This window comes from Silene latifolia, chromosome 1 (genome assembly GCF_048544455.1).
Source record: "Silene latifolia isolate original U9 population chromosome 1, ASM4854445v1, whole genome shotgun sequence".
NCBI lineage: Eukaryota > Viridiplantae > Streptophyta > Magnoliopsida > Caryophyllales > Caryophyllaceae > Silene > Silene latifolia.
In genome coordinates this window covers 170028141-170041041 of record NC_133526.1, presented here as the reverse complement: position 1 = coordinate 170041041, position 12901 = coordinate 170028141, and the positions used below count along the sequence as shown (strand labels likewise).

The 12901-nt window shown below is 45.4% G+C and overlaps 1 long non-coding RNA gene across 1 annotated transcript in view; it reads right to left on the bottom strand.

Annotated features, from left to right (window-relative positions):
- Window positions 1–9947, bottom strand: part of LOC141610423 (uncharacterized) — a 30731-nt gene extending 20784 nt beyond the window's left edge. The window contains exon 1 of the long non-coding RNA XR_012528342.1: window positions 9844–9947. This is a non-coding gene — a long non-coding RNA (uncharacterized LOC141610423). The remainder of the gene's footprint in view (window positions 1–9843) is intronic.
- Between the last annotated feature and the right edge of the window lie 2954 nt (window positions 9948–12901).

Genomic DNA, 12901 nt, shown 5'->3' with positions numbered 1-12901 from the left:
GTGGAGAGGCTCCCTTCAAACATGTGTCAAAATCTCGCGATGAGAAATGGTTCGAGGACTTCTTCTATGTGTGGAAGGACTCCATCCAGCCTCCTGCCGATTATATTTTCGAGAAATGGGTTCTGACTTCAAGTAAGTAGCTTTCCTGCTACCTGATTTGTTTTATCTCGCTGCTTACTAGCTTACTTCGTCATCTTCGTGCAGGCCCCTGCGACCTCACCCGTATCGGCGCCAAGATCCCTGCTTGCGGCAAGCTATTCAGTATTTCTGAGTCTGAAAGAAAATTCCCGCACCTGCTTCCTGGTTTTTAACCTGCTTCTTCCTCCAATCCTCCTCAATCACCCACAAAGATGTCTTCCTCGGTAAGGTTTCGTAACCACTTCGCTTTGCATGTCGTTGTCTTTGCGATGTTTTAAGCATTCTGCCGTCCGAGACTGTGTATGCTTTCAGGTTCAAAAGTCGATCAACTGGAACTCATCCTCCAAAGTGCTAAAAGAAAGAGACCTTCGCCACCCTGATGTGGCCTCTCGCCTCCAAGAGGAGCGCTCTGCCGCCTCTTTTCGGACTCCTCCTGCAGCTTTCTAGTTCTCGCTCGCGTGCCCCTGGAGGTCGATCCGTTATCTCGCCATCCGCCTACTCCTCCTGCCAGTCCCCGTGCTTCTACTAGTGGGGGCATCATTGCTCATTTCCCAGAAGGCTTTGGGAATGTGGACAAGGTGCCGTACTGGCCGGAGATCGATCAGCTGCTCTTCCCTCCTGTTGAGGAAACGTTTTCGGAGTTCTCCCAGAGGAGATGGCTGAAAATGACGTGCACAACGCCTTCATGGTAAATATTCTTCATTTTCTACCTGTTTGTCTGCCTGTTTCTTGCTTAAATTCTGCCTCCCAACTCTTTTGCTGACTTCTGATCACCTATGCCCCAGACTCTTCACTCTGCACTCTACAACAGGAAGATGATCAATATAGTGCAGACCACCAGTCGTGCTACCAGCGCCAAGAACCAGGAGCTGAAGGAAACAGTTGCAGATCTGCACAAAGAGCGGGTTGATTCGAAGGAGCGTGTGGTGGACTCAAGACCGAGCTTCTTTGTCACCAAGAAGAAGTTGAAGGAGGGAGGCGATCACTGGCTCGAACCCAAAGGCGGTGTGCAGACTTTTCCGACTCTCCGCGAAGCGATCGAGGAGAAGATCACCGAGCCGATCTCCCCGGCCACCAACGTTGTTGCATATGCCACACAGCGGGGAAAGATCGGCGGAATGCGTCTTTGCACTCGAGGAGGCTCCTACCCAAAGAGGCCATAGAGGAAGAGGAGAAGCAGTGGAGATGCTTTACCCCACCCAACCCGATTTAAGCGTGCTTTGATGCCTGAGGTTGGTGAGGTGAATTCTCTGCGTTGGGCGAGCGGACTCGCTTGGGGGTGATCTTTGGAATGTCCCAGGATGTCGGCGACGGAGCTCGAGGGGAGCTATGGCGGCCGAGGATATGCAAGCCGTGCGATACACTGAAATGAGTGGTCGGCGAGGGAGGAGGTACCGAGGTGGAGGTCATTAATGTGACCGACAATTAAGTTTTTATGTTTTGATAAACTTTTTGGCGATCGCCCCGGAGGTGGCAGACTTTGTAAGTTTTTAAACTTGTTTTTGTGCTTGCTCCGCCGTGGCGGTTTAAACTTAGGGCGTATTTTGGCCATATTTTGAAATGCCCCTTGTCATAGTTTGGCAAGGTTTTAGTTTACATATCGTGTGTTTGTTTGTTTATTCTCCCTGTTTTTAGGAAGTCTGTGCCGTGTCAGTCTGCTTGACTGATTTAGGCGAGTCTTGTCACCTTGAGAAGGCTAACATTCGACTCGGCTGTTGCCGTGTCACTGATGATGGGTGATTTAGGCGTATGCCGCAATGTAAGGAGGAGTGGTCGTGTCAACCCGGGGGCGATTTAGACCACTGCCACTGAAGAGACGATCCGGACCAAGCTAGTCATTGCCGTGTCGGCCGGTGGCCATTTAGGCGTATGCCGCAGTTTGTGGACTACTTAACCTTGTTCATGACGCAAGATGAGTTCGTCTCGTTTTATGCCAGCAGGTGGCGTCATTGAGGCAAGTTTATCGTCATTCTAGGACCAAATGGAGACGTTGCAGGATTCTGGTAGCGCAGATATCCCTACGTTCCATGTTCGTTTTGCATGTATCTTTGGGGCCCCGATTAAGTGCGATTAGTGCGAGCTACGTCCGGGGTGGTATCGGGGGTAGCTGGATAAGCGTATTCAATTTGTCGGCCAGGCTCCCTTTCGTATGTTCCACAAATCACTTTGGTGAGGGTGCTCCTTGTGGAGAAAGTAGGTTAGGCATGTTGGAGTGCCATGTGCCTTGTCACCCAGCGTTGCGATTGACGATCTGTTAGACATCCTTTCAAAGTACCATAGATACCGAGAATTCAAAGTGATGTACTTAGAGAAGCCCGAAAATAGAAAAAAATCTATCGAGAATGGTGTGAAGTACTGTCGCCATCTCATGGGTACCGAGCAATTGTGGTCCCAGGACGCCGTCGAGACCACACCATCCAATAGTAATTTAAAGTTTAAAAAAAAAACTAAAGACACCGAAATAAGAGTGAAACGCGGTATGCCTACTACCGATTTTTTTTTTTTTTTTTTTTTTATCTTTAAAAATGATTTGGTTTCTCATAGTACATTATTCTGAAAACTAGAGTCTACTTATTATTAAAAGTAATATCTCTTCGGGTGAAGTATGTTCCATGGGCGTTGAATGATTTGACCGTCCATAGTCGCGATCTGATGCACCATGGCCAACAACTCCTTCTACCTCGGTATGGTCCTTCCCATTTGTAGGCGGAATTTGCCCTTTTCGATTCTTGGTGTTCCGGAACACCTCTCGGAGAACCAGGTCTCCTACCTCCAGGAGCCTGATTTTTACGTTCTTGTTATAACTCCTGGCCACTGACTGTTTGTAGGCAGCCAGACGGATTTTTGCGCTTGCTCGCAACTCGTCAATCAGTGTGTCCGGGCTTCGGTCATCTCTCGTTGTTCGGTTCCCTCGTCATATTTTCATACCAGTGGTGGGAACTAGAACTTCCGATGGAATGACCGCTTCCGCGCCAAACACCAGGCTGAAGGGTGTTTGACCTGTTGTTATCTTTGGTGTTGTTAAATCGACCACAATACTAGTGGCAATTCATCTGCCCACTTTCCTCCTAACTCCCGTAACCTCCTTCTCAAATTGTCCATAATGATTTTATTCTTTGGATTCACTTGTCCATTGGACTTTGGAGTCCTGGGTGCTGACTTTTTTAAGGTGATGTTCCACCTGGCACAGTATCCTTCAGTATCGTTTGAGATGAATTGTGAGCCATTGTCACATATGATTTCTGATGGGATACCAAATCTGCAGATGATGTTTCGTTTTATGAATGAGATGACCTGTTTGTCCTTTACTTCCGTGAATGCTTCTGCCTCTATCCACTTGGAGAAATAATCTGTCATTGTTAGCATCCAGGTTCTGTTTCCTGTGGCCCGTGGTAGAGGGCCTACTATGTCCATGCCCCATGCCATGAATGGCCAGGGAGAAATAATAGGGTGCAGAGGTTCTGCTGGCTGGTGAATCATTGGTGCTGAGCGCTGGCAGGCGTCACATTTTCGTGCGTACTCTGCTGCATCTGCCTTCATTGTAGGCCAATAGTATCCCTGTCTGAGGGCTTTATTTGCCAGACTCCTGCCCCCTGCATGGTTTCCACATTCGCCACTGTGGAGAGCATGCAACACAGTCTGTGCTTCTTCCTTGTCCAGGCACCGTAGGTAGGGACCTGCTAGCGATTTTCTGTATAGTGTATCATCAATGAGTATGAACCTGGAAGCCTTTATTTTAAAAGCTCTCACTTCCTTCTTATCGTCTGGTAGCTTGTTATGGCGCAGCCAGTCTAGGTAAAGTGTGCGCCAGTCGTCTGCTGGGTCGGCTACTTGGTCAGGCGCCTGCCTGTTTGGCCGAGAGCTCTCACCTTCCTCTGTAACTGCTTGGATTTCCTTTTTGCTTTGTGGATCCTCCAGTTCACCTCTGTCTATTTCGTCTGCCTTCTGGATAGAAGGTTCCAGCATATGTGCTATTGGAATCTTTGGATATCTCTCGTTGGTTTGAATGTTGCTCCCGGGGTTGCTAGGGCGTCCGCTTCCACGTTCTCGGTCTCTCGGAACCTGTTTAAGCTTGCAAGTTTCGAAATTTTGTTTTAATTCCTTTGCTACTTTCAGGTATGCAATCATCTTCGAATCTCTGGCTATAAACTCATCATTCACGTGGTTGACTATTAACAAAGAGTCACTGGATATGAGCAGGTGTCTGACCCCTAGCTCCAGAGCTAGCTTCATTCCCAATATCAAGGCTTCGTATTCCGTTTCATTGTTGGTTGCCTTGAATTCACATCTTACAGCTTGTGCTATCAGAACTCCCTGTGGTGATCGCAGAATTAATCCTACACCTGCCCGCCTTTGGTTGGAGGCTCCGTCTATATGCATCTGCCAGACCTCTGTCTGCTTACTTTCTTCTAAAGTGAGGATCTCGGTATCGCCAGTTACGGATGGCCGGATGAAGTCGACACGAAGTCGGCCATCTCGTGATTTAATTGTCTTTGTTCTAGGGTCGTATTGGATGTCGTATCCACGAGGTGTACTTGACCATTTAGACATTCTTCCCGACGATTCGGCTTCCTCATGATAGCTTTTAGCGGGTAGTTTGTCACAACATGTATGATGTGTGACTCAAAATAGGGACGCAGTTTGTGAGATGCTACTACCAATGCTAGTACTAACTTTTCAAGGGATGTGTACCTGGTCTCTGCCGGCAGCAGAGACTTGCTCACGTAGTATACTGGCTTCTGTTCCTTTTCTTGCTCTCTGACCAGGACAGCACTCACTGCTACTTCTGTGACGGCTAGGTATAGGAATAATGGTTCTCCTGGCTTTGGTTTTGACAGCAGTGGCGGGCTGCTGAGATAGTGCTTCAGGTCTCTGAAGGCTTGCTCGTGTTCAGCGGTCCACTCAAACTTCTGGCTTTTCCTTAGCACGTCGTAAAATAGCCTGCATTTGTCTGAAGATCTTGAAATGAACCTGTTCAGGGCTGCTACCTTTCCAGCTAATCTCTGAACATCTTTAGGCTTCTCGGGTGATTCCAGCTGTAAGACAACTTTGATCTGCTCGATGCTGGCTTCTATTCCTCTTTGAGTCACAATATAGCCCAAGAACTTGCCAGAAGATACCCCGAAGGTGCATTTAGATTGGTTTAGTTTCATCTTGTATTCCTTGAGGGTCTTTGAATGTTTACGCTAGATGCCGCATATGATCTTTGGCTTTTTCTGACTTCACCACCATGTCATCAATGTACACCTCCATGGTTCTTCCTATTTGCTCTTTGAACATGCGGTTAACCAGCCTTTTATACGTGGAGCCTGCGTTCTTTAGGCCGAATGGCATGACGTTGTAGCAATATATTCCTCTCTCGGACATAAATGTTGTCTTCTCCTGATCTGCAGGATCCATCTTGATCTGATTGTATCTACTCCATGCGTCCAGAAATGTTAGCATCTCGTGTCCAGCTGTTGCGTCTACCATTGCATCAATATGAGGCAGCGGGAATGGATCTTTGGGACACGCTTTGTTGAGATCTGTGAAGTCCACACATACTCTCCACTTCCCATTCTTTTTAGGCACCACCACTACATTAGACAAGCATTCTGGGTATTTCACTTCTCTTATCTTCTTTCTTTGCCCGACAGAAGGCCGTCTACTTCCTGGTTAATTACCTTATTTCTCTCTCGCTTGCAAACTTTCTCCTTCTCTGCTGGATGGGTTTACACTTTGGGTCTCTGGCGCCGAGCTTGTGTGTTATGATGGATGGATCTATGCCTGCCATATCATCGTGTGACCATGCAAAGCAATCCATGTTATCTTGTAAGAATTTGACTAGCTGGCCGTCGTAAGCTCCACTGTACATCCCGCTCCAATGAGCACGGTTCTCTCTGGGTGCAACTTATCCGGGTTAATCTGGTCCAGCTCTTCTCTGGCAGGGGCTCGGTGTATTCATCCTGGATAGGTCCGTTTCATGTAATTGTTATGCGGGAGGGCCGGCGGTGCCCTTGAGTGCCTTCATGTAGCGACCTCTAGCTTCCTCCCGATCTCCTCTTATCGTTTCTACTCCCCATGGGGTGGGGAACTTTATGCACCGGTGATATGTTGAAGAGACGCTTTCATCCGGTGCGGCCATGGTCTTCCTAGGATGACGTTGTAAGTAGAGGGGCCATCTATAACCAGGTACCTGACTTGCTTGTTGACTCCTCCCACATAAGTTGGGATGACTATCTCACCTAGCGAGCCGGTGTTTCCCCGCCGAAGCCTACTAGCGGAATAGTCTTCTTCTCAGAAATCCTTCTCGCTGAATCCCATGTTTTCTATGGTTTTCAGCATGATTAAGTTGACGAGCTTCAGTATCTACCAAGACCTTTCTTACTGTGCAGTTGGCCATTGACAAGGTGATAATAAGTGCATCATGGTGTTCTCTTTCATCGTATGTATCTCCCTCATCGAAGCTGACTGCTGGCAGATCACTGTGAGATATTCTGCAAGAATTGGTTGGTCTGTCTCCTTTGGTCTCGGTGGCATGCCTTTTAGCTGCTGAGTATGTCAGGCCGCTTAAGTTTGAGCCGCCTGTTATCACGTTTATAATTTTAGTGCATGTGGGTGGGTCTGCCGGCTTGGCGGAGCCTACCTTATCTGCCGCTTGCCCCACGTGGTAACAGGTGGCTCGGCTTTTCCTTATTCGTATAGGTGCTTGATCTCTCTTCTCAATGTATAGCAGTCTTCAGTATTGTGCCCAATATCACGATGAAATTCGCACTTCTTCTTGCTATGTTTTCTCCAGGCTTGCTCTCCTACTGGTGGGTTAGGCCACCTGACTCCGTCTCCCATCTCTCTAAGTGCCTTCAAGATTCCTCCGATACCTGTAGTGAACCCATATTCTGCCAAGGTGGGGAGTAGTTGGTTTTCCTCGATTCTGTTGACTCCCCTCCCATATGGCCTGTATCTCTCGTCCTTCTTGTTGGTGGTTTGCTTTCTTCCTGATTTCTCCACGGCTGAAGTACTAGAAATACTTGGCGTGCTCTGTAAGCTGCTGGCTAGGATATCTTCCTCCAGTCTGATCGCGGCAGCTGCCTTCTCCTGCACTGCTTCAAAACTATGGCAAAGATGCATAGTCAGCTGCTTGTATAGATCAGAGTCATGGTGGAGGCCTCTTCTGAAGGCTTCTACTGCTGTTGAGATATCACACTCTCGTACTGCTACCTTCTCATTGTTAAATCTGGTATTGTATTCTCCAATGCTCTCTCCTGCCCCCTGGACGATTCTGTAAAGGTCCCCTGCGTGCTTCTGTGGCTTTCTGCTGCTTGCGAACTGTTGAGTAAATGCGTTTACCAATTCAGCAAATGTAGATATCGACCTGTTTGGCAGGCTTACAAACCATCGAAGTGCTGGTCCTGTTAGGGTGGACCCGAATCCTTTGCACATGCAGGCTTCCTTAACTTGTCCTATGGCTGTTACCGTCATCATTTTCTGTTTATACTGGCTGATATGATCAAAGGGGTCTGATGTGCCGTCGAAGAGAGGCATATTTGGGTTTGTGAACCCCTTTGGCATGGCTGTGACGGATATGGTGTCCACGAATGGCGAGTCGGCATAACTGTCTAGAGCTGCTTTCTCGAGTGGGGGTGGTAGCCCTGGAACCCTACTTAGCATCTCCTTTAGTTCCAAGTACTGCTGATTAGTTATATTGGCTGAATCTGGGGTCCTCCTGTCAGCTGTCTGCATATTTCCTCCTGATCCGGTTTCTTGAAGGTTCTGATAAGCTCCGGCAGCCAGGGGGGTTGCGGTAACGATTGTCCCCTGCTGCCAGTTCACTTGCTGGTTTGACTCGGATCCTGCTACAGGTGTCTGATCGATTGCTGCAGGACTGCTAACGGGGAGGCCACCTGTTTGTATCCCTACGCAGCTGGCTGGCTGCCAGCTATCTGGCGTGAGGTATCCTAACCCTCGTGGGGTTATCCTTCCATCTGATGGTGTCGTAGCCAAATCCAATCTTGTAATTATTTCAGCTGGTATCTGCCTGCCGCCTGCCACTCCTTGCGTCAGATCTACCAAAGGAAATCTTCCTTCACCTGTCTTGTTTGCTGGAGTGCTGGACTGCTGCTTCAGGAGATCAATTTGTGCCCAGAGCTCTCTGTCTCTCCTTCTTACCTCAGCATCTGCTCTCCTTTGATCTTCTCTCATGTTTTCCATAGCTTTCTGAAGATTTTCCACGCCGGCGAGAATCTGCGTGGGATCCCAGGCGGCGGAGTGACGCCCGAGCTTGATGTTCCTTTGTCGATCTGTGCAAATTTGAGACAACATGGGTCTGGGAGGTAGAGAGGCTTTTGTTGTCGGTATGATTCTTGGGGTATGTCCGGAGCTGCGTGGCCACCGTCGATGTTGGACTTTGGGTAGACGATGGTGGTGGCGATGGTCGCCTGCTCCGACATGGCTTCGATACTTGCTTTTCCATTCCATTGTATATTCAGAATATCAACGATTGACGACCACAATGCCCCACGGTGGGCGCCAAACTGTTTAGGTCTTTTTTACCTAAGTCGATTTAGGGTCAATGTAGTCTATATTCGTTGGTTGATTGTATGATGATTTATATGTCAATAAGTAAACGGGAAATAAAGTGCGCAATGTAAATTGACACGTAAGATTTTGGTGACGCGGAAAACCCAATGTGGGAACAACCGCGGGAGGGACGGTACCCTGCCAAGTGTTGCACTATATGAATAGGAGGATGATTACAATGATAACGTTTATGCTAATCTTGCTGGCGTTAGGTATCAGGCCTGCAAGATCACGTATGGAGTATATTTGTGAATGGTATGTCGTGATGTGATTGTCTTGAATATAATCTTGAATGAATATATGGATGAGTGAATGAATACCCTTCTTGATTTCCTTCCTTTGCTATTTATAGGGTGAGAACCCTAGATATGTCCTACCTTGAATATGGAAAGGGAATATTACTTCCATAAGGACTTCTTTCCAAATCCGAATTCCCTTACCAATTCTCCCCGATCTCCCTAACTTCTCCCTGACTTCTCCCTAACTTCTCCCTGACACCCTTTTCTTTAACGCGGGCACCTTCCACGGTGGGCTCTTGATCCTTCTCAAGCCCATCTCCCCTTTTCCTGACCGCGGGCTCCCTTCCTCCTTCCCTCTTCTTTATAATCTTTATTTTACTAAGTGGGCTTTCTTTATTACGCTATTTTTAGCCCAAACAGTCTCTCTAATTTGATGCTCCTAGTACAACATTCTTCGGTACCTATGTATGCAACGCGTAAGGAATTTAAGGATGTCTATAAACTCGTTCTACTCTGTCACATAGGGCGACCATGAGTTTTACGTACAAATACAAGTTTAATTGTGCTTAAGTGTGTGGTCTATAACAGGTTTATCACCAAATATGAATTTCCGAATTTTTTTTTCTTTCAAAATTTAGGATAATATGTAACCAAAGTTACTCTATTATACCCGAATCTATTTTATATTATTAGCTCACCCAATCTAACATTTATTTTTATAACCTTAAACTTCAAATCCTCGATTTATTGATTAAATAATTTTTTTTCTTTAATATTAGCATATGATTTTTATTGAGTCAGACTGTGAGACTGACATATTCATTTTAAGATTATCAATGCATTTATGCATGAGTTAGTTTTATTTCCCTCCAAAATGTGCAAGAGCTCTATAGAGAAGCAGATAACATACTTGGAACAGTCCAAGCTAGGACTGAGTTTATAATTGACATGGACACCACACTTAGAAGGGAGAGCATTGGCATAGCCATAGTTGACACGATAGGTTTGAGCCGCTTTGCTTGATGCACGCACACGCCACACGACGGATTTGGTGTCGTGTTAGCCGCGTTGTATAGGCTCCTACCTCCATTGCAACAAGCCACGGACGGCCCTATTCCATTCTTCAAGTAGCCTAGGCATGGAACCAATGAGTTTACCACATCACCACATGTCAAGGCTTGGGTCACATGAGGTGCAACCACCATTAATATGGCTAGGAACATAACAATTGTCATTTTGTTGTTAATAGCCATGATTATTGTATATTATTTCTTGAGATTATATTATTGTGAAAAATTTAATTGTGTGTTGAATGATGGAGAGGATCACAGAAGTATTTATAGCGAGAATAATATTGATATGGGAAGTTTTAAGTCATGTTCTTTCTGACTTAATTTTAACTTATTCTAGTTCAGTCGAAAAAAATAGGATTTTACTTAGTGATGAATGTACATTATACGTAGTACGTACGAGTAATTATTAGAGACAAAAGAGTCCCATTAAAAGTTCTTACCTAAGGAATATTGCATGATATATCGCTTTCTTGTTATACTCATAATTAGGACACAAATTAAACTAAATTGAAAAGGGGAGTGAATTAGACTAAATGCAGGTTATTCCTTGTAAATGGTACATTTATTTCTCACGATATAGGAGCTAGTTAAAATGACGATTGATATAGCCATATAGGCATATACTCCTATTTAGCTCTATAAACACCAAGATATTCATTAATGGTGATGAATGATACAGTTGTAGAATAGAGGAAGAAGAAGAAGTAGTTAGAGAGATCATGTAAGAGAGTAATATGATTCTATTATTTGAGCAATCAATCTTTACATCAGGGATAGTTGGTATATATATACATCATGTGTAACAAACCTAACTGCCTAACTAATCATGTTCTAAGTCGGTTACAGTTTGTTAGTTTGTTACACTTATAACTCATATACTCTACATCCCCCCCTCAAGATGGACTACAAGGATTTAGCTGGAGTCCAAGCTTGGCAACCAAAAACTGATGTTCTGCTGTACCCAGTGGCTTTGTCATAACATCTGCCAGTTGCAACTTGGTACCCACATGTTGTGTCTGCAGAAAGCCCTCCATTTGCTTATCTCGAACAAAGTGGCAGTCCACATTTATGTGTTTGGTCCTCTCATGAAATACAGGGTGTTGGGCTATATGTTGTGCAGCCTTGTTGTCGCAATATAAAGGAATAGGCAACCTGACTGGCACTTTGAGCTCCTGTAATGCACCTGCAGTCCAAACCAGTTCACTGGTTGTATAACTCATGCTCCTGTATTCTGCTTCAGCAGAGCTCTTACTCACGGTCTTCTGTTTTTTAGTCTTCCATGAAATGAGGGAGCTACCCAAAAATATGCAATACCCACTCAAGGACCTGCTACTGAAGGCACAAGTTGCCCAGTCAGCATCAGTATAAGCCCTCAATTCTAAGGATGCAGAGGCTGAATAGAACAGGCCAGCATTAATAGTCCCCTTTAGATATTTGACCAAATGTTGGGCAGCTGCATAGTGTGCATCTCGTGGAGCACTTAAAAACTGACTTAAGTGCTGAACTGTAAAAGAGATGTCAGGCCTAGTCAAACTGAGATAGAGCATCCTCCCAATAAGTCTTCTATATTTTTCTGGCTCTGCTAGCAACTGTCCTTTATCAGTTGACAGTTTGAGTCCTTTTTGCATGAGAAAGCTCACTGCCTTTGACTCCTCAAATCCAGCATCTTTAACAATGTCAATTATGTACTTCCTTTGGTTAAGAAGAATGCCACTTTTATTCCTAGCCACCTCTAATCCCAAAAAATATCTCATCAAACCCAGATCTTTGATGGTGAACTTAGCATGCAGCTGATCTTTTAATTTCTGAATTGCCACACCATCATCACCAGTTACCAAAACATCATCTACATATACCAGAACAACCAAAAACTTTTGACGGGCACCATCTGCCCTGGTAAATAAGGAATAGTCCAACTTAGACTGTATGAACCCTAACTCCAAGAGATACTTTGTTAACTCAAAAATTCCATTGCCTTGAGGCTTGCTTGAGGCCATAGAGGGATCTCTTGAGTTTACAAACTTGCCCTTTCTTTGCAAGGGTATACCCCAAAGGTGGCTTCATGTAAACTTCTTCATCCAAGTATCCATGAAGAAAAGCATTGTTGATATCCAACTGATGCAAAGGCCAGTGCTTGACTGCAGCTATTGCTAAAAGAATTCTCACAGTAGAAAATTTTGTCGCGGGAGAAAAAGTCAGCTTGTAATCCCTATCTTTTATTTGATTGTAACCTTTGGCCACCAGACATGCCTTGTATCTCTCAATGGAGCCATCTGGCTTGTATTTGATTTTATATATCCATTTACAACCTATGGCCTTCTTATTGGCAGGCAAGGCTGTTAACTGCCATGTATGATTTGTCTCAAGTGCTTGCAGCTCCTGATTCATTGCAGTCACCCACTTATCATCTGTACATGCTTGTGAGTAATAACTTGGCTCATTTGCCTCAACCACATTACATAAGGAAAGCACATAATCCTTGTCAAAAGCTTGCAGCTCATTTAGGACATGAGTATGCAAGGCAGCAGACTTCTTGGCCTTTTGAGGAGGACAATGATAATCTGACAGTAAGACAGATGGTATCCTGGGTCTACCTGATCTTCTTACAACCTGACCCTACTGGACTGTGACTGTATTATTTGGCACATCCTCAGTGCTTATGTCAGCAGTCACAACAGTATCACTAGTTGCACCAGTCATGAGGTCCATGTTATGTATGGCCTCATCTGCTGGTGTAGTAACTCCATTCTGCACTTGTTCAGAACAGTTAATAGGTGATGAACTGCCAGTGTTAATGGACTGCAGAAAATCAGAGAATTCTTACTCAACAGCTGGACTGTCAAGGACACTTTCTTGAACCTTATTTCTGAAAGGATAAACCCCTTCTCTGAAGAT